Below are 22,375 nucleotides of genomic sequence, written 5' to 3'. Positions count from 1 at the left end.
CCATGTGGCGTGCCCTCCCAGTAGAGAAATGGGTTGGCATCGCTGTCTGGAAGCTGGCCACTCCAGACAGCTACCGATCCGTGGGACAGCAGTTTGGCGTCGGCAAGGCCACCGTCGGGGCTGTCCTTATGGAGGTAAGAGCACCCACGGGGCGGGGGAGGGCAGGTGGGCCCTGGCAGGGGAGGGCAGGGCAGGGCAGGGCTGGGCTGGGCCACGCACATCCTGCTCACCCCTCATTGGTGCTCTCCCATGTGCTTTCCCTGCAGGTCGTGCGTGCCATCAACGCCATGCTCCTCCACAGGCTCGTGAGGCTGGGGGACCCAGATGCCACCATCGCGGGCTTTGCCACGCTGGGCTTCCCCAGTTGCTTCGGGGCTCTGTATGGGACTCACATCCCCATCCGCGCCCCGCAACACAGTAGAGGATGGTACATCAACCGCAAGGGCTACCACTCAGTGGTCCTCCAGGCCTTGGTGGACAGCCGGGGCCGTTTCCAGGACGTTTATGTGGGCTGGCCTGGCAGCACCCACGACACCCAGGTTTTCCAGAACTCGGGCCTGTGCCGCCGGCTGGAGGCGGGGACCTACATCCTCCAGTGGGAGATCTCTGTGGGGGACACCACCATGCCCCTCTGCATCATCGCAGATGCGGCATACCCCCTCCGGCCCTGGCTCATGCACCCGTACACGGGGCATCTCTCTGCCAGCCAGGAGCGCTTCAACCAGCGCCTGAACCACGTGCGCCAGGTGGTGGAGCGCTCATTTGGCTGCCTCAAAGGGCGCTGGAGATGTCTCCTGACCCGCCTGGATGCGGGCCCCAACAACATCCCCCAGATTGTGGGTGCCTGCTGCGCCCTGCACAATTTGGTGGAGAGCAAGGGGGAGGCCTTTTTTCAGGGCTGGGCTGTGGAAGCCGGCAGGGGCGACGTGCAGCCACCCGCTGCTCCCAGTCGCCAGGTGGACCCCGAAGGGACCCGGGTCCGTGAGGCCCTGCGGGCCCACTTCGAGGAGGCCGCGGGGTGAACTCTGCCAGGCCCCCCACTGCGCCCCCTCCCCCCTTCCTCCACAACACTCCCTGCCCCTATGCCCACACCACGGAGCTCCCAACAGCACACCCCCACCCAACTTCTCCTGGACAAATAAAAGCACGCACTCGTTGGTAAAATGAAACTGGTTTTCTTTTTTTAACTGGTTTTTGAACTAATCACGACAAAACTATGTACAAGACCTACTAACTAAACCATAACATAAGAGTGAATAATAAAGAAGTTTCCATATATTTACATGTAACAAAAAAGAGAACACCAGGGATTGCAAGGACGGGGAGAACTATTTACATGGGGGGGACACTGGGCAAACGGGGGGCACAAATACATAAGTCCAACTATATACAAGGGGGGGGCACGTCCTGGGCCCCACGCCCCTATAGTCCGGCACTGGGGGTGAGCGGCCGGGAGCCCTGCCTCGGCCGCAGCCCTGTCTGGGGCTGGCTGGGGGCCGGGCGGACCGGAAGATACGTCCGGCGAGTCTCAGCTGGCCCCAGGTGTCCCTCGGCGGTCCGGCCCTTGGTGGCGGGGCGACGGCAGACGGCACAGCAACGTGCGGAGCAGCGGGTGGTGCGGTGGGTGGAGCGGGCAGGGCGGGCACTGCGGCGGCCGGCGCGGCACAGGGGGCCAGGTAGTCCACGAGACGGTTGAATGTCTCCATGTAGGCCCCCCATGCCTCTTGGCGCCAGGCCAGCACCCACTCCTGCAGGTGGAGGCGGTGTTGCTCCACCCGCAGACGCTGCTCCGCGACCTCCAGTGGCCAGCGATGGATGGCCAGCAGCTGGGGGTCCGTCGCCGCCGTGTGGTGTTGCGGGGTCCGCCGTCTTGCCCACCGTGGGGCCGGTCGGTCCTCCGCCGAGGGGCTGGCCTGGAGCGATGGCCCCAGAGGGGATTCCGGGACCACTGAAGCCTCGCCGGCGCTCTCCGGTCCTTCCGATGGTGCAGCTGCGGAACACAGGAGGTGGGGAAGAAGAGTGGAGACAGGTGTTAGTGTGGGCCCCGAGCCATGGCCCTTGTCCCCCCACCCCTGTGCTGCAGGTTCCCCATCCCTGGGAGATGCTGCTGTGATGGGGTTCAGGGGTCCCCCTGCACTGCACCCCGTCCCCTGACGGGAGTGACTCTCACTTCACTCAGCAGGGTCTGACAGGAGAGGTTTCTTAGGCCACAGATGCCCAGTTTCTCCCAGGAGTGACAATACAGCAGTCAGAGACAGTCCTTCCAACCCATCCTGGGGAGAAGACCCCAAGGGGTGCCCCTCTGGGGTGTAGCTTTCCCCCCCCTCAGGCTGGCTGCCTTCCAGCTCTCCCTTCCCCTAGCCTCTACCTGCGGCTCCCGCCCTGATTCAAAGCCAGCTCGGCTCCTCCCTCCTCTTTGTTCAGGGCAGAGGTGTCACCTGCCAGCTGTAGCCCCAGGATCATCCTTTGCCCCTGGGAGCTATTTGGCTCTTGTTGCTCATACCTAGCCTGAGTCTCCCTTTTGCACTCCCCCCACTCCATCACATGCTGCTGCTGCTGCGGGGTGTCCCACCCCCTCCTCCCGGGGGACCCTTGAGGTTCCGCTCCCCCCTGCCCCGGGGATGGGGCATGGCACTGTCGTGCGGGGGGGGGCAGGGGCTGATGCACTCCTGTGAGGGACATGGCCCTGCTGTCCTTGGGGCCATGGCCATGTGGGGGCCCTGGGCACATATCTATTACCCCCGCCCCTCAACCCCAGGGGTGTACACCAGAGGGGGGTACATACCTGTCGGTCCACTCCCACGGTCCAGAGATCCCTGGGGGCAGACGCCCGGCTGCTACTCCGGGACGGCAGGAGGAGGATCTGCAGCCTGGACTCTGCAGAGGAGGAGCCCCCCTCCTCCTCCTCCTTCTCCTCCTGCCGCGATGGCCCGGGGTGCGGGGCTTACCTCCGGGACGGACTCCGGCTGCAGGGCCTGCTGGGGCTCATTGGCCAAGGTATCAAGGGTGGCCGGAGGGGAGGAGGTATGCCGGGGGCCCAAGATGTCCCTGAGCTCCCTGTAAAAGGGGCAAGTGACGGGGGCGGCCCCAGACCAGCCGGCCGCATCCCGGGCCCGGGCGTAACCCTGCCGCAGCTCCTTAACCTTACTCCTGACGTGGTCAGGAGTGCGGGCAGGGTGACCCCGGGCGGCCAGGCGCTCGGCCAGCCGAGCGAACGCATCCGCGTTCCGCCTCTTGCTCCCCATTACCGGGAGCACCTCCTCCTCGCTCCAGAGCCCCAGCAGTCCCACAGCTCGGCCTCCGTCCAGGAGGTGCCCCGCTGCCGCTTCCCAGCCTGGATGCCCGCCTGGCTGCTCTGGCTCCCCTTGGGTGGGGTCCCGTGGGGGCGCTGGGGGGGCTGCCGGGCAGCCATGGCAGGTGCTGGCCCTGTTCTGGGTGGCTGAGGGACGTGCAGGCTGGCTGCGTGTCTGGGCTGCCGCCTGCACGTTCCCTCAGCTTCCTGCATAGGAAGGGAGGGGGAGGGGACCTTTAAGGGGCTGCTCCACACGGCCACCATTGAGCTGAGGGGCTGGAGAGAGCGTCTCTCAACCCCTCAGCTGATGGCCGCCATGGAGGACCCTGCAATTTCGATGTTGCGGGATGCGCAACGACTACACGGTCCCTACTTCGACGTTGAACGTCGAAGTAGGGCGCTATTCCCATCCCCTCATGGGGTTAGCGGCTTTGACGTCTCGCCGCCTAACATCGATGTTAACTTCGAAATAGCGCCCGGCATGTGTAGCCGTGACGGGCGCTATTTCGAAGTTAGTGCCGCTACTTTGAAGTAGCGTGCACGTGCAGACATGGCTTTTAACTAATAATAGTCGAGTATGTTTGAAAATATTTTAATGTAATTATTTCCATCATCTGTAAAGCTAGTTATCCAAAAGTCAAAGTAACTATATATATCTTTAAATATTTAACGAGTAGCCCAAATGTAAATGGATCTTGTCCTGTAGTTTTCCTGAACAAAGTTCTGCTCTTGCATGCATATGAGTAACTTCACTCATAGGAAAAAGCAACAAGGAGTCTGGTGGCACTTTTTTTTGCTGAAAATAAAATAAAATAAATGAACACAGCTACCATTCTGAAACTTTCCTCATATGAATAATCCATTGAGAAAAATAAAACAATATATTTTAGTTACTGAAAATTAAAATTTCCCCCTTCTCCTTTATACTCTGTGTACATAATTCAAGAACCAAATTGCACCAAATCTTTTTTTAAATTCTGTTTTGGGTCATATTCTCAGCTCTGTGGATCTAATCCCTGTTTTTAAAGCAATGGCTCCCAGTGACTGGTCTGTATGTCAGTATCAGGATTTTAGGCTTTTGTGACAGGCATACTTGGCTCCCCATTTCTACATTATGGCCTAATTCCTTCTAATTTTGGTGGAAACGGGTTAAGGCCCTTCATGATCAGTGTATTTCCAGTACTAACCTCCTATTCAGTGAAGTGCAGTTTAACTCATAATGGCATTTGAGCTTCTTCTCACCATTTAAAAAAAATAGCTAGCAATACAAATAATAGAGCTGAGATCTTGGTCAGATGAACTGGCAATCACTTGACTAGGTTATGAATAGCTGCTTGCTTGTTGGTGAGGCACTTGAACGCTGCTGCATTCCCGTGCTGGACCCCCGTCTGGTGTAGGACCTTCTTGTCTTCCCAGAGGGCGAGGAGGTCCTGCAGGTCAGCCTCGGTCTATGAGGGGACCTGGCATGTCAGGGCCTGGCTCCCCTCCTGGGAGGACTCCCTGGTGTCCTTGGGGGGGCCCTGGCATGGGCGGTGCTCTGGGGTGCTGGCCAAGATGCCGGAGACCAGGGTGGACTGGCAGAGGTGTTGCGGCAGGGAGCGGACTGTGCAGCATCATGGGCTCCCTGCTGCCTGCACACTCTCAGCTTCCTGCCTGGGGCTTTGTGGGAGCCTGCTTCCTGAAACGCGGCTGGATGCTGGAGCCATAGAGCTCCACCTGTGCTTTGAGTGGCGCTGCCTTCTGCCAGCTGATCGCCACCATGGAGCACTCCCTCTTTTGAAATAACAGGCTGTGGACTGTCTACACTTGTTCTCTTTTGAAATAATCTTTCAAAAGGGGGTGCTCTTCCCACCACAGGAACAGAGGACCAACTTCGATGGAACAGCCCCATTCTTTTGAAGTTACTTTCGAAAGTTTGTGGAGTGTGTGTAGATGCTCCATGGGTTATTTTGTAAGATGGCCGTCTTTCGACTGCACTTTTGAATGTACTTGCTAGTGTAGACACACCCTAAGAGAAATTCTATCAATTTCATAGGCATTGGAGGAGACCCTATAAGCTTAAAAAAAATTGTGTGACATTTGTTTAATTAGTAGTTCAAAAATCCACATTTGTAATTATTAATAAAGTTTCATAAAATATCATTAATTTTCCTATAGAATGTATTTAAATAGTAAAAAGATGTAATACAGAACCACAGAGTAAAGAAAAGTGCAATTAAGACAAATTATATATGAGAATCAAGCTTAGTGTCCTCCAAGTGTCAAGGATGGTGAGCATAGTCATGACAGAGTTAATCCTTAAAAAAAATTCTCCATTACTTGAGAAAGTGTTTGCAGTGACAAATATTTGTTAATGTATGTTTTATATTCTAATGTTTATTTAGGAAAGAACTAACTTTTATTTCCAATCTATCTGCCATGCAAGTCTATCCTTACAAAACATGTGTTTGAAAAAGCATCTCTGAAAAGATCAATTGAGATATTTTATTAGTGTATCACTGATAGCATGTACAGGGACAAAATAGCAACACTGGTTATACACGTGTACAGAATTTAAATGTTCACATCACTGATTTCCTGTCTCATAAATATTTTAAGGATGACACCATTCTTTCACCCAAGGCAAAGAGAGGTAATTATAATTATGCCTTCATAAACAAATCAGTAGATTGTGTCAACATTCTGCACATCAGCTCAAATAAAGGGATAATTTTGTCCAACTGACAAGCTGGGCTTCTACCAAGTAGTTACCTTTTTAGAGGCAAAACCACATATGTGGAGCCACTCATCACTGAAAGTATGGCTGCTCAAAAAAGTGTGTTGATGCTATGATACCTTACATATAACAGAACTCCTACTAGACACACAGTACATAGAAAACTAGTGCCAAAAGCTGGATAGGAACTCTATTAACATATATCTAATGGTACAAAGGCTAAGGGTGTAAATTAATGTGCAAACGGAACATGGATGTTTTTGAGAAACAAGGACCATCCCACTACATATTACTATCATTATAAAGTTTCTTTTCAAACAAACAAACAAACCAGGGGATCAATACCTTTATATCATAGTGTGATGGGCACTTCAGGAATTTGTTTAAATAGACTAGCTATTTAGATAACTAGTTATAAAATTTAAAAAAAAAAGACTGAAAATATGGAAACTTTCCTGAGAGCAAGAACTACTATATTAGACAGAAATAATTTTCCAGGAAAATGACAAAATTCTTGGTGCTTATGACATTTTAACTAGATTTGGAAATAGACGTGATAATACAACAAAGATTTGTGAAATGAATTTGTGGTTTGTGAAATGGAATAAATTACTAAATTAGTCCCTCTCTGGCTCTAATTTCTATAACTCATGTTTGATCCAGTCCCATGCAGTCATATTTTAGGTAGTAGCATCTTTATTGTGTTTTACAGATATAATCATTAAAAATCCCATCTGCAAGTCCTCTACAGTAGTTATGAATGCAAAGTCTTTTCACTATTAGGCTTAAAGGTCTTGATCTTATAGCAACGGTCCCATTGATTTTAATGGTCCAGGGTCAGAGCCTAACTGATTAATCCTTACAGTAAGTGGTCAGATATTGCTATAATGGGTGCCAATATAAAAATGCAGGAAAGTCTATCCCAAATAAGCAATATATATAATTTCTTCCTGAAGTGAACAATTTACTGAGAGTTTTTCATGTGCTGCTGAGCCTGATTTATATTTTTGTGATCTCTCACAATGGCAAAAGTATTTCATTACCTGAATAAAATGTAGTAGTCACAGTAATTATATCATTGTGAGTGACACATCCTGGGATATTGAGAATATGGTGTCATTTTGTTGATAGGTATCAGAGAGGTAGCTGTGTTAGTCTGTATCTTCGAGAACATCAAGGAGTCCTGTGGCACCTTATAGACTAACAGATATTTTGGCGCATAAGCTTTCGTGGGCAAAGACCCACTTCATGAGTTTGATAGTTTGGAAAAGTTCAGCACTCAAAAGGGAGCTATGAGATATATTGTAAAGTTACATTAATTGAATATTTATTCAATAGAAGATATGCCTGATTACACTGTAACCTTTTCCACTGACAAATAATTATTTGCTTCTACTATTAAATGTCACAAACTATGTCAGACTCTATTGTCATTCCAAATTTCTTTGTTTGCTTTCTCTCCCTCAGAAAGCACACTAAGCATCGTTCCTCCACAGTATTGTGATAAAGGAAGTTCATTGTATCTGCACTGAATTGCAGCATCATAGAAGAATGTTTGTTGTGCAAGTTTCCAGTAATTCTGAACATTCTGACTTAGATCAGATGGTAAGGAAATTGTGATGAATAGCCCTACCCCCGCAAATCTCTTTTCTTCAGATATGGCAATTCATTCTGATGGCAATATCTGGCCTTTTGAGAGGTGTACATACAGCCTGGTTAAGGATTTGTAGATAAACTGAAGGCAGTCTGTGAAATATGTCTATATTGATGCAATATGTTTTGCACCAGATATTTTAAATCTCCTTCATGATAGTCTCCTCATTAGAGCTGACACAGCTGAGGGAGACTGGTGTTTGTGCAATGACATTAGGCATTTTCCTGCCTGTGCAGATCATTGGTGGGTCAGAGGAAAATTCTCACAATGATCTTGAATGGAGCCTGCTGATATAAACGTCTGTTCATGCTGGGGCTGGGAAGAACCACGTTGTTCCAGATCCCTTCGAGAGGGTCCCCAAACAGGGGCATTGTAACCTGGTGTGCCGGGCTGCAATGCCACTCAAGTTTTGTCTGGCAATGCAGCAATGGGGTTGCTGATCACAACTTTACTTACTGAAACAAAAAGCAGTCAAGTAGCACTTTAAAGACTAGCAAAAAAGTTTATTAGGTGAGCTTTCGTGGGACAGACCCACTTCTTCAGACCACAGAAGTGGGTCTGTTCCACGAAAGCTCACCTAATAAACTTTTTTGCTAGTCTTTAAAGTACTACTTGACTGCTTTTTGTTTTGATAGCGTATAGACTAGCACGGCTTCCTCTCTGTTCCTTACTGAATTTTGACTCTCAAGCCTCTTACTGAGCCAACCCCGTTGGATGCTAGTAATGACCCCCCTAAAGCAAGAGTAGTTCAGGGATGCATACCCAGGTGAAAAATTCCTGGCAGGGATCTTCGCTGCTACACAACACAACGGCTCTTCTGCAGCGTGGTTTCCCTCAGCAAGAGCCAGACGTTGCTGGAACATGGACTCGGTCTCGTGCTCAGGTCACCCCACAGCGACAGCCAGTGAGCATGAGGGCTAGTTCGAGTAGGAAAGGGGGAAGTTAGGGCGGCTGACTGCCCTCTCACCGATGATATGTGCAACGGGCCAGGCAGCGAGTTACTCACCCCTGCACTTTACGCCCCGCCAACGTCATCCCAGCCATAAACAATGACGTAACAATAGCAACGCAGGTGGACTCTGTGAGTTCCTCCAACGCAACAGTCCCCACACCCTCGTCGCCCCGCCCCGCCTCAGAGTGGCCCCGCCCCCAGCAGGCGGGCGTGCGCGCTCGGCCGGAAGTGAGCGCACGGCGGCAGGCTTGTCCCTCCAGTGAATTGCTCCGCGGCGGCGGCGGCGGCGGTGCTGGGAAGTGAAATGGTTGCTCCCGCGGGGCGGTGGTGCTGTGAGGTGAGAGCGGCGCTGGGTCTCTCGAAGGTGGCTGGACTCGCTCGTCCGTTGGGGTTGCCCTCCGCCCTCTCGGTTAGGAGTGAGTCTTCGGCGCCGTGTCCCGCGCGCTCTGGCCGTTGCTCGGGTGCCTGTCGCCGGGGCTAAGGCCGCTGAGGCTGGCGCCCAGGAGTTGCCTTGGCTCCGCGCCAGCCCGTGCCCTTGCGAGACACAGGAGTCGGGGTAGGGGGACTAGCTGTGTCGGCAGTTTGGCGTCTCTCCCTCAAGGTCGGGCCTCTTGCTGCCGCCCCCCCCCCCCCCCCGGCTCTCGGGGGCTTTGAGTTGAAGTGATGCTGAGGCCCCTCAGGGTGACTTTATGCCTCCCGGGGGAAGGTCGCGCTGAGGGGCTTTCTGATCGCCTCAGGTCTGAAGCCATTACTGTAAATGTCTCTTCCTTTACTTGCGTTCAAGTTTGCCTAGGGGAGGTGGGAAATTGCTATTTAAAAGTGCTTAGTAACTTTTCCCTCTTTAGTGGCATCATTTCAAGTGGTAGAACAACATTTTATTGTAAGGTCTTATGAATAACACTTATACAGCATCTTTCACGCTAAAGGATCAGGTTGCATTTCAGTGAGTGCACAGGTATGAAGCTGGGGATGCCACCTTGGATGAAGGTCCAAGTTGGTGTATAGCATAGTGGAGTACTGTGAAGGCAAGAAAAACTTTGGCCCAGCATATTGAATCAAACGTGTGGTCTTACATTAAAGTACCATTTCCCCTCTAAAGCCAGTGCAGACTAAATGGGATCTCAGTTGCCCTCTCTCAGTGGTCACTCAATAACGACTAGAACATCTTCATGTCCCCCTCCTATTTGTGAGTCCATTAATAGTTGATCAGCTGAATTCTGGAGCTGCAGTTCTGACAATACCTATGAAAGTTAAACTCTCTTAACTTTTGATTATTATATCTTGGATGGCTGAGAACCTTAACTGATCATGTGTTCATATTTGACCCTATTGTTCCAGCAGAGTTAAGCATTTCACTGGTTCTTAAACTGCAGAGTTGTTTCTTTTTAAAGTACTTTTTAGACATGTAATCACTTTCCTCTGTGTAATAGCTAGTAGAAGTATACAGTCTAAGCCTTTTTCTTTACTGAAGACATAACAGGAAAGTGTAAAAACATGCATCAGCAGTTTTTGATAGTATGTGTAATATTTTGAAGACTGTCCAGTGCCTGGGGAGGAGAAATGAGTGAATAAGACACTATTAAGAAAGTGTCTGTAAGAGGGAAACAAGATATGGAATGTGAAAGAAAGGAGAATTAATCTCAGTGATGTTTATAGCCACTGTGTTAATGTGTTCCCAGAAACAGTGAAATGAAGGTGTTGGTGTTCTGCTGCTTACAGAATAAATAACTGGGTTGAAGAAACTGAGCAATGCAAAGTAACTGGAAAGCCTAATGTTTGCAGAGGAGACCTTTGCAACTCCTGTTGAGAATGTACAATGTGTAGCAGTGCTGAGTGAAACCCTAAAGAAGATGAAAGGGAAAGATAGAACAAAAGGAAAGAAATTTTTATAAAAAGGGAAGCGCTTTGTAGTCCACTGATAAAGCTTGTTATTTCTGAATGGAGTTTAGTCCCTCATTCTGTCAGAGGCAGTTTGCTTTTCTGCATAATACTTCATCACTGTCTCATGCAGTTAAGTTGTGGAAAAAGAGAGATTTTGTGATAGCCCTGATCAACTAGGTTAAACTGGGTTATGTTAACAGGTCCTCTTTAGGGTTATGGAAGGGAAAGGTGGAGGAGCGAGAGAAGGCAGGAGACGCTGAAATACAGTGCTGTGAGGAAAGACAGCAGGAATATGTAAATGATGGAGCAAGCACTAAAAGTGGCTGGTGGAAGAAGTTTAGACCAAGAAAGACAGAAAAAATGAATTCCTTGTTTTTAAGTTGTGATAGTTTGTTTTGTGTTGACTTAGTTGAATGGTGGTGTTTCTTTTGAAAGGAGAATAATCACTCTTTAAAAACTGTACTTCATTCTGAAGATGGTTTATCAGTTGTTGCATGTAAATAACACCTAGAGAAAATCACAGTGGAGAGGTTAGACAAGAAACATCTTTTTGCCTAGTTGGCTTTGTGAATCTGAAGTGTTTTATGTAGTGAGTTTTAGGCGAGTTTTTGTATAATCTTTAAATGTTGATCTTGCTAGCAGATTGCCTATGGTCATTTGTGGTTGTTGATGGGGCTCTGCCAGGCATAAGGATTCACCTCTGCAAATTAACGAAAATAAAGGTAGGCACAGAGTCTTGGTGGCTTTCCCTTTTTGTGTTGGATTCTCAACAGTAATCAAGAAGCAAACTGCTTAAAAATAGGAAAATGAAGTTGTAAAACCTCAAATTGGCATCTGGAAGCACATGTAATACCCGAAACTTCATTTATCTTATTCCCTCTTATCTTTAAATTGACTTACCCTGTGTTGCTAATCAAAAATATAATAGTATTTCTTGATCCTTGTGTGCTTTCAAATTTTATTTCAGCAGACCACATTTGTAGACCAGATGCAGATACAAATCCTTATATCTGCATATTCTGGGTTCTAGATATCTACCATCGATGAATAGCTTGGTACAATTGATTATTTTTGTTCCACTCATCATCATCAACAACCATGGGCTCAGTGACCAGTGGTGTCTGATGCCTCTTACTATTTCCTTCTATCTTTCCCTGCCCAGTGAGGGGTGGCTTAGTTTGGTGCAGAGCTAGTCTACAGAATTTACTATATCATCTACCTATTCTCTGTGGGGTCTGCCTCTCCTGTTCGAACCATCCGTTATGCTAAATACCAGGGTCTTGATTTTTCATTCGGTCGTTCTTTGTTTTACTGTTCCTTGTCAGTTCTTCATTTTGGTTAAATGTCTGTGTGGTCCTTTAGATGCTGTTGGAATGTAGTAAACTGATATTTGAAATTCACTTTAACTCCTGAAGTCAATAATAGCACCAGTCAGAAAAATACCTGGAAATACAATGCTCCCACTGTGTTTTGGAGCTGTGTGCCCCTTCAGCATACCCTGTAAAAAACATTGAAGGGCAACTAACAAAGAACTAACAACTGTATGGCTGTGTTTTCTTTAGCATTCCAACCCCACCATGTAAAATGCATTCTTATGTTTTGAATTTAACTTACTGAAGTAAAAGGGGAATTTTTTTGTCTGAATTTTGAGTGTCCTTTTAGTAACTAGGTGGTACAGAATTCACTGTCGTATTCCATTTCTATTGTGGAAAATATAGCAAAGTTTAAACTTGTTTAAAGAGTATACATCAGATGCCATATGGATGTGTTCAGTAATTTGTTACTTAGAGCTAAATATTTAAAAAAATGAGGAAATGGCTTTTTAACTACTCAGCAAGGCGAGAGTTCTTTATTTATCCTGCATCAGCCTATGACATCAGACATTTAATACAGCGGTCTTTGTACCTTTTTATACATCAGAAATGGTGGTTATGGTATTAGTTGCTGTAGGAAAGTGCAGAAGTCTGGATTCCAGATTTGGCAAGTAACTGAGGGAGGAAATATTTGCTAAAAATAATGATGGACTCTGCACATTCTGAAAATGACTGGAAATCAAATGTTGTTGTTTCAGAGTGCACATGATCAAATTTTTGTGGGCAAGCTTATCCGCAATAATTTAACTATTTTAATAGTAAGCGTGTGTATGTTGTTGGGGAGAGGTGCTGTAAGAAACTTGGAAGCTTCTGCTATTCAGTATTTTGTTGTTCCAGTTAACCACTTGTGAACATTATAACTCATCTCAAATCATAAAATAGGCAGCATAAATAGACAGGAAGAAGTGAGTCTTGTTTGCATGTTCCATAGAGCTTACAGTATTTCAAGTATTTGGTGTATGTTAAGTGTCTAGTGCTTATTATGTACAGTGCAGAGTTCATAAGCTTCTTGTTTGCAGGTAGGAGGGAATTAGAAGGCTTAAGAAGTTTGCAGTAGGATATACTGTTCTCAGTTCAGCTATTACCACTGTGTTACCTCAGTGAAATTAATTGCTGTAAATTGAGTTCATGGCATATGGATTTCAAAAGCCTGGTTAAAAACATAGTAAATGATCTGCTCTTGTCCTTAACACCTCTACATCCCTACATGGACTACGGCTAATACTGAGACTCTGAAGCTTCTGTTGACAACTCTGTATTGTGCCAGTGAAGAAAAACTTTGTATAGAGGGCTTCATAGTCAGCAGTTTCCATAACTCTAAATGTTTAATATGTATCACCAATCAGTATACATTGACAGTGCACTTGTTTTAATTGTCATAAATTAGTAACAACAATGCTGTTTGTCACTTGTCTAAGTGCAAAAGTAAATGAGTAGAATCTGCCAATTGCAGTGCAAGCACTGTGTAAATTTCCTGTGTGGGGGACATAGTTCTGTAGCAGTAAAGATATTTCTATTTGCTCCAGCAGACAATCTGCCTTGGACATCCTGATGGCAGTGCATTATGTCATCAGCTGGTCACCAGCACCTTGTATCATTACGTCTCATTCAGCACCAGCAGAAGGAATGTGGAAAAATATTAGCCAGAGACCAGCCATGTATCAGATTGCTGTTCAGAAGATTTTCTTTGTGGTTGTAAAGGCTAAATAGGAGTTTGGATGAGATACTGATGGGATTGATAGAATTCTCTGAATAGAATAGAAATTTAACTTGAAAGCTTGGTTGATGCAGCTTTGTTGCAAAGACTAGATTCTAAAACAAATTTTCCAGCTGTGAAATTGTGGAATATGTGGAATTCTAGCATAGTACAAGGGGCTGGGGGTCATAGGTGAAATAACAGCCAGTGATGATCTTTCTTGGAATATTTTGTGGAACATACGGGTTTTCAGAAGACCTTTGAGAATGGGTGGCATGGGAAGAGCAACAAAGGAGGATCCCTGATTTGAAGAGAGAATAGGCCAATCAGCTAATTATCTAAGGTGTTTGTACATGAATGCAAGAAGTCTGGGAAACCAAGAGGAATAATTAGTAGCCCTGGCACAGTTAAAGTAGTATGAGGTGGTTGGAATGATGGAGATTTGGTGGGAAGAGTTAATTAATTGGAGCACTGTAGTGGACAGGTATAAAACTGTTCAGGAAGGATGGGCAAGGGGAGAAAAGGAGGAGGAATTGCACTGTGTGTAAGAGCATTATGATTGCTCAGAGCTCCAGTATATAAAGGGCAGAAAGCCCATTGAGAGTCTTTGGGTTAATCATAGATGTGGAAGCAACAGAGGTGCTGTGATTGGTGTCTGCTATAGACCACTAAATCATTGGAGGAATTAGATGAGGCCTTCTTCAGACAACTTAAGAGGTGCTTCCAAATCACAGGCCCTCATTCTCCTGGGGGACTTTAATCACCCTGACATCTGTTATATATTTGTTAAATCTGTTTACAAACATTAGGGCAGAGGTGGGGAAACTCCAGCCCAGGGGCTATATCAAGCCTGTGGTTTGTCTGTGTGCAGTTTGTAAGACTTGGGGTTCAGCTCCTCCTGCAGTTGGGAGCCTGGGCAAATGACTGCTGCCCACTGTGTGTGGGGGCATGGGAGCCTGGAGCCTTGTGGACCAGATCGAGGCAAGCCATAAGTTGGGTTGGGCTCATGGGCTCTGCCTGGCTGGGGAGGAAGTGCTGTGTGTGCTGCTGCTCCCCCTTCTACCCAGCTAGGGGAATGGCAATACAAGAAAACATTTCCTGGAGGCTTTTCCCCTCACTGCTTCCATTGGCCAGTCAAGGATTCCCATGTGCAGAGGTGAAAGCTGGCCTACCTTATCACCTCATGCATTTTCTGTCCTGCCCAGACCAGACCTCTCTACCCTCAGCTCTCTCCTACACCGATGGCCCATTTAGGCCCTCTACCTCCATCCCCCGATCCTCTCTCCCCTATCCAGATGCGCCACTCCATCCTCTTTCCCATACCCCAGGCACTCACCCCCAGCTCACTTCTGTATCCTCCCTCCCATCCAGACCCAACATCCCCATCCTGCTCACCAACAGTCCCCTTCCACACACTGAGCCTCTTATTTTTTATTTCTTCCCTGGACTTCCAGAATTCTTAATGTGACCTGGGGGAAGCCTTAAACCTCAGTCCCCTCACCGCCATCTCCCCTGTCTATGGGGCTGGAGTGCGAGGGAAGTCAGATGGCTCAGTGTCCTAGGCCTGGTCTACACCAGGGAACAAAGTCGATCCCAGATACACAGTTAGCACAAGTGCAGACATACCCTGACTGATATGGTCCCTGACAGGGAGTATGTATATACTTACTGTGTGTGTTGACATGCCACAATCAATCCTCTGGAGTATGACTTTGCTGCGTCTGTGGCGGCCCTGGCAGTGGCTCTGTCGGCTCTAGTGAGTTGCTGGCATTGAATTAAAACTGGGGGGCTGGTGGCGTGCCTGGTTCTGGGGAAGGAGAAGGGCATTTATTTAGTGCAGGGGGGTAGGGGAGAGGAATGTGGCAAATATGGAAAGGCGACAACCACAAGTGTGGCAACACTGCTGGTTTATCATGTTTTTTCTCTACTTGTAGAGTTTGCCTGCTGTTATGAATATCATGCTATAAATTCCTTGTCATTTGGTTTTACACTCTCTCATGTTTTATTGGGTCATTTTATCTTGTTCAGGTTTTCCACCTATCTGCTGAAGATGCAGTGATAGCTTTTTCATAAACAGGAAAAATCTGTAGTCTGTAAATTCAGCCTAAACCATCATTAGGTGTTCAGCAAATACGTGGTAGCTTAATTCTGTGATATTTATGAACAATACAGCCAAAGGGACCGCCCCCTCCCCCCAAAAAACACAGCTGACATTTACTTTTAAGGAACTTGTTTTGTACATTAGTAACAGAGAGAAAGCTGTGCTAGTCTATATACTTTCAAAACAAAAAAGCAGTAAAGTAGCACTTTAAAGACTAACAAAATAATTTATTAGGTGAGCTTTCCTGGGACAGACCCACTGAACTCTTTTATGTTCAAATTTGACACATTAACACATGGTTTGAACTGGGATGCGAATTTTCTGGGTCATTATAGGGGCTCTTTTGCATACTTGGCTTAATCTAATTCTTGCCCCCCGCACTACTCCCTGATTTGCTCACCTTGATCATTTTTTTTTCTGATTTTTTTCAACCTTGATTACTATTTTTGGTTCTCTGCCTTAAATATTGAGTTTGTTCTGGTATGGCTATGGTCTGAAGAAGTGGGTCTGTCCCATGAAAGCTCACCTAACAAGTTATTTTGTTAGTCTTTAAAGTAGCACTTTATGATCAAGGTGAGCAAATCAGAGAGTAGTGGGGGGGGGCAAGAATTAGATTAAGCCAAGTATGCAAAAGAGCCCCTATAATGACCCAGAAAATTCGCATCCCAGTTCAAACCATGTGTTAATGTGTCAAATTTGAATATAAAAGAGTTCAGAGGGTCTGTCCCAGGAAAGCTCACCTAATAAATTATTTTGTTAGTCTTTAAAGTGCTACTTTACTGCTTTTTTGTTTTGATTTGTACAGGAAGCTGTTAGTTTGAAAAGGTTGGAAATAGGCCTATGGGTTATAGTTACTGGAGCTGAAATTTTAGGACCTCAGTGGGTAGTCAGATTGCTGGTAGCTGTAAAGTTTCTCATAGAAAATGATAAAATTTCCACTGTACGTGAATATACTGTTTTATCTCACTGAACTGGATTATTATAAATAACACGTTAAATGAAATTGTGATCAATACTTCCTATTTTGGGACAGGAAATTGCTGATCTACTTAAGCACAGTTGGACAAGAATGTTAAATGTAGCATGAGCAGATGGTGAAATTACCTCCTGTTCAAAATAATAGGGAAGTTTAATTGGGATTTGAGAAGTTTTCAGTTTGTTAGGGGGTTCAAAATCTGGAGGAATAAAAGTACTCTGGAATAAATTCATTGTTTCCACATTCCACCTAAAACTATAAATTCACAACCCTAATAATCTCAGTAGCAACACCGCCGTTCGAACGTCAAAACCAGAAAATTGTAACTGAGGGAGTATCTTGTTTCTACATGGTAGCCTTATGTGTAGCAGATGAGGTGGTGTTAGATTAATCTTGCAGTTTCCTCCCAACCTTAATATGGATACAGATTTTCAAATAAAATAGTACAGCTTTTCTAATAGCTTAATAAAATCATTATATTTAATAAGCAGAAGGCCTGCATGTATTACAGTATCTCAAGTTATTGCTTGGGAGAAATACTCAGTTTGGAGTCATGAAAACAAAGATTACACAATAGTTGGCAGTCTGGGGCCTACTAAATGTAATCAAATAGCATTATACCTGCTGTAAATAACTTTTTATTTTCTGTTGTTGCTAAAGACAGATTAATTCAGCTCTGGCTGGGGGGTAAAAATGGACCAATTTATGTTTTGGATGTCATTCAGTATGTAATTAGCTTTCATATGATGTTTTTGGACTATATAGCAGAAACAAAACAAACCATTTGAACCTTCTGTGTTCTTTCCTCTTGGATATTGATGTCACGCTCAACATTCTTTTATGCTTCTTTAAAAGGATAAGCACAAAAAATCTGCAGTCTGAAGGTAAGGGGTCCATTTTATGACATTTTTCCTCTGACTCCACAGAAGTCCCTATCTGAGTGATACACATGGATTAAATTTCCTGGGTGGAGATGCAGTATTCCTTGTAATTTATTCCACACACGGGTGGAATAAATTTCATCTGCACTGAGACATGCAGATGTACATCAACATTAGAAACATACTGCTGGCTGCGAGTGCTTTGCTAATCAGCCGGGCTCCAGAATCAAACTGATCAGCCATCAAGGGACTCTCAAATAGGTGATTGACATGAAGATGCTCTACTCGTTATTGAGTGACCGCCAAGAATCAGCTGGGCAGCATATGAATCTCTCATGGGTGGCCACCCAAATGTGTAGCTTACAGGGAACACTGGGAAAGGGTCAGAGGAGTTGAACTGAAGCACTCATGTGATGTTCTGTTCCCAGTCCAGGGTGTTTCCCTGTGGGAATTAATACTGATCCCATCAGCTATATGCATTTTAGCACTCGAGTTTCCCTCAGATGACTCTGCTCCCTCTCTTTCCCTGTCTTTTCGTGGGGGTGGGGCTTTTTTCCTCTTTCTGGAAGCTCTGAAATGGGGATAGAGTTAGACATCAGGTGACAGTTTTTCCCAGAAGTGGAGCAAGAAAGCATAGCAACCGGGAAAGGTATTTTGTTCAGTAACCTTAATAAAACCTGGTTGTTAAATCTGTTTGTAAATAGAACTGCATCATTGTTCATTAGTTGTATTCTTCAGAGGTGATGGGGATAATATACAACAGGTATGATCTACACCTATGTTGACATAAATGATGCTAGTAAACAAAGTACTTTAGTTCAGTTTCAAATTGTAGGGGAAAATCAACACAGTGGAAAAGGGTAACTGTCAGATTATATTTTCAAATAAAATATTGCAATCAAGTAAATTTTAAACAAGGGATTTGACAGATGCTGTTTAAGTATTCGTACTGAGGATCGTACTCCTGAAGGCAAACAGATCTACCTAGCTTTGAACTACATTCTAATGGTGTTGGATACAGTATATTGCAGTAGGTGACATCTGAGCAACAATTTTGAGTCTTTTGAGGTTATTTGCAGTGTTAGGGAGACTTGAATGAAACCATAGTTACACCAGCTGGTAGATGGACCCAGTGCTTCCAATGAATTCCATTTGTCACAAACACCTTTCCTGAATTTCTAACACAAGATCAGTAAAAATGTGGGCATTTCAGTTCTCTTGTTACTGGCATTTGAATTTAAATGTAATGCTGCTATGAATCCTAAACCCTGAGAAAAGAGTTCTGCCCTTCCCACTCTTTGAAAATATTGTGGAAATTTAACTAATTACTTCTAATTAGCTTCTGAATTTGACAAACTACAATTTCAGGCATTTTTTTGCTCTGGTATATTAAAACATTTTGGCAGGTGTTTGCAGCCCACATTTAAAAACAAGTTAGTTTCTTCTTTTGTATTAGCTCAAATTGAGGGAGTAATAACTGTGGTATATTAATCATGAATTTAATGTTAAAATGTTGGTGTATGTGATGCAAAGCCTGTTAGAGGTGTTGCAGTCCTGTCAAGTGTGTGTGTGTTTAACTATTAGAAAGCCACAGTCCAGGTATAGCCAATGATACAGAATCGGAGAAGAGGCTTAGACATTGTTTGGCTTCTGAAAGCCCTAAGCACAAGGTTTAAATGCCAAGATCAAAACTGAACACGTGCAATGACAGAATATTTGCTTGGTATAAATTAAAACTAGATGTGTAGATTTCCATTAATCTACTTGTGACTATCTGAGCCTTCCTTGATTATCAATTATTTTCTGTCAGTGAAAGTGTTCAGCTGTTGTTGATTTACCTTGTAAGAAAGTAGGTCTTCTGAACTTTTAAAGTCCTTAAGTGAGCCCAACAGTTAAGTATGGGCTATTTTATTTGTTGCTAATCATAGCTGTATTGCATCAGATGTGTAGCATTGTATAATATCTCTGGGTCCCAAAATATTGGGGGTTGATAACAAATCAGATCCTGAAATTTTTCACTTATCCATGGAGAGAGAACCTTATTTTAGGAAAAGTATGCGTACCCAAGTCGTCAGTTTCTTCAAAGCTTAAGGTTTACTTATTTTTATTACTTTAATCCATTTATTGCTTGAAAATAGCCTGTGTAACTGATGTGATTTTTTTTTTTTTTTAATTCATCAGAAAATTCTATTGCTTCTGTTGCCTTTGAATTTTAATTTGGCGCTGTTTGGAAAACTATGTAATTCTTGGTGGTCAATGCTGCCCAAAGAGTTCTGAATAGAGCCAGTGAATCCCTTGAATCTTGTTAATTTTCCAAAGCTACAACAGAGTATACTTGAACTCAAAGCAGTTTTCCTGTAGCTATTCAGAAGCCTCTGGGTAACTAAGAAACTGTTAAAAATGGTACCAGTTTTGCACTATTACTCAGAACTTTGCCAAGCTGTAGTGCCCAGAGTTGCTCAGAGCGAGGTCAAAATGTACACTCCAGAGAGAGATAAAATAGTGGACACTTATCTAGCATTATAGCACCCAAGAATCTCTAATGTTGAAGGGAAAAACACTACTTTACAACTTCTAGTAGTTGTGAAGCTCTGTCCCTCATTTCCTATCTCCATATCAGTCATCTGTGCACATCTAGTTAACTATCTGACGCTGGTATAAAAGATTGAGTAGTAACCAGGCACAATGCTGCCTCTTCAGCAACTGGTGTGAGAAGTAACAACACAGAATGCAAAGTGTACAGTGCTCACTTTGTATCTTCAATAAAAATATTTGCTCTGCAAAAAAAAAAAACCACCACAGGAAATGCAATTAGTGCAATGCAATCTGCTATCACGAACATTGAACTTCAAATATAGAATTACTTTTACATTATTACACTCAAATATAGAACAAAGTAAACTTTTAGAGCCTACAGATCTGCCCAGTCCTACTTGTTCTTTCTTTAGAGTAGCCTTACCTTACTGAAGGGTAAGGATTTCCTCATCACCCTTCAGTGTCAATATTCTGGAGAGGGAGAGGTGTGAATTCTGCATTAAAAGGGTAAATTCTGGATGCAGTTCTTGTGTTTCTGTGCTTACTTCTGTTTGAGTAGTTACATTTTAGAAATCTGTATTCAGTGCTTGGAGAGGTATGGGTGGGGTGAGGGGGGAGCAAGGTGCAGGAGAAGGTCCAGGGAGGTGTCTTGCTGCTGCTGGAACAAATGATTTCTGCTAGCAGGCTACTGAGCAAGCCCTTGTATGCAAATGAAGGTGGATTTTACCTCGGGGGCTCGGCATGCTGCAGGGGAGGTGGTGGTGCAGAGACCCTGAGATAGAGATGTGCCCCACAGATGGCTTGGAATGAGGAGCCAGATGGGGACAATGGGACACAGTGTGGGGGGTGGGTGTTTGGTTCCTGGAGTGAGGAGCTGGCTAGGTTAGCAAGGCACAGTGTAGCTGATGGATGTTAGTCCCCAGAGTGAGGGACCAGTCAGGGACAGTGGAGCATGATGTGGGAGGGGTGTCATTACCCAGAGCCTAGGGGGCGTCATGGGGTCAGGATACCAGCCTCTCCACTGGAACCAGGATGGGAGCCACTTCCTCTTCTCTACTCTACCATTCTCTGGAGGTAGAATTGGTTACTGTGCCAGACCAGGCACTGTCATGTCCCTCTGTGGCAAATACCTATGTTCCTTCCCAGAAGTTTGCAGTTATTGCTGTTAAAAAAAATTAGCATGTTTTGTTTTCAGTTAATTGCAGATGTTAACTGTGACAGCCTTGTAAGAAAGTTTGTAGGTGGATGTTGTGCCCCTTGAGTTATGCCTTAGGTGGGTTCTCTTTGTGTATTCATATAATGCTTGAATGAGAAGGAACACACAGGAACAATATTCCTGCACTAGTATGTTAATGGGTGTAGAACGCAAATCCAGTTGTGAGAATTTTAGGTTGAAATCAAGAAAGGAAATAAGACATCGACTAATCTGTAGCTATAAGGCTTGGAGGTAACAACTAAAAACAAATTTTAGATCTAAGCTGTCAGTTCTGGTGCAGGTTTATTGTTCTAAGCCTGGTTAATCTATTGTCCTGCACCTTTCATATCTATGCATAGTGGATGTGAAACCCTAATGTTTCTGGAGGGACACGTCTTCTCTATTTTACATCCAATTTCCAATGGAATGTGCAACTATATAAGATGCAAAGCATTGGGGATCTGATCCACTTCTTTTGTAGCATGTCTATAGGGCATCATAAACTGATGGAGTGGATAAGCTGATATAGAAATCAAAATATTACTCAGTGAAAATTTCTCCTTTAAAGGCTTTGTATAAAATTTGGAGCAAAGGAACAGCAAAAGGCCTTTGCTTCCCAACCCTGCTTGATTTCCTCCCACTTCCCACAGCAGTTTGAAGCCCAGTCAACAGAAATTGGTAACTTCTTTGTCCTAGCACAAACACGAAACATTTATTCAAGAGACTTTGGCACAATATATCGTGTTTTGGGGTGCCTTGTTGCTTGAGTTAAACTTTGAAATATGGCTTAGGTATATGTTCTGACTTGACCTTTCAGATAAAAGGTATGGATTTTCTTTTGTAAGTTTTAACAGACTTGAAACTAAACTCTTTGGCTTTAAGCATAAGAGGGAATTGTTTATGTAACAACTCTTCCGTTTTGGGAATAGTGAATGAAAACTAGTTTTGTGGACTACTTTCTCAATAGAGTAAGTTGTGGATTCTTTGCTGGAGGTAAAGAAAGCCACTCTCCTTTTTCCAATTGGATTATTGTTCTGTACTACCTTCCCTTTCTCAACAGACATGACTATGAATGTAAAAATATCAATTGCATATGAAGAGGGGTTGATTTGTAGTAATGGAT

The 22,375-nt window shown here is 44.9% G+C and overlaps 1 protein-coding gene and 1 long non-coding RNA gene across 3 annotated transcripts in view; one reads left to right on the top strand and one right to left on the bottom strand.

The window, feature by feature from the left end:
• Window positions 1-1,126: 1,126 nt before the first annotated feature.
• LOC142015496 (uncharacterized) lies at window positions 1,127-8,768 on the bottom strand. The gene is made up of 3 exons (XR_012646162.1): window positions 8,669-8,768; window positions 8,425-8,579; window positions 1,127-4,088 (listed from the first exon to the last, which is right to left on the bottom strand). It is a non-coding gene; the product is annotated as an uncharacterized LOC142015496 (long non-coding RNA).
• An 80-nt stretch (window positions 8,769-8,848) lies between these two features.
• Window positions 8,849-22,375, top strand: part of PIK3C2A (phosphatidylinositol-4-phosphate 3-kinase catalytic subunit type 2 alpha) — a 104,450-nt gene continuing 90,923 nt past the window's right edge. For both annotated transcript variants that reach the window (XM_074997736.1, XM_074997737.1), the window contains exon 1: window positions 8,849-8,951. The gene's annotated coding sequence lies outside the window, so the exon portion shown is untranslated. The remainder of the gene's footprint in view (window positions 8,952-22,375) is intronic.

The sequence above is a fragment of the Carettochelys insculpta genome, chromosome 6 (assembly GCF_033958435.1).
Source record: "Carettochelys insculpta isolate YL-2023 chromosome 6, ASM3395843v1, whole genome shotgun sequence".
Lineage (NCBI taxonomy): Eukaryota > Metazoa > Chordata > Testudines > Carettochelyidae > Carettochelys > Carettochelys insculpta.
The sequence above is the reverse complement of the archived record's forward strand: the minus strand, read 5'-3'. Positions and strand labels throughout refer to the sequence as shown.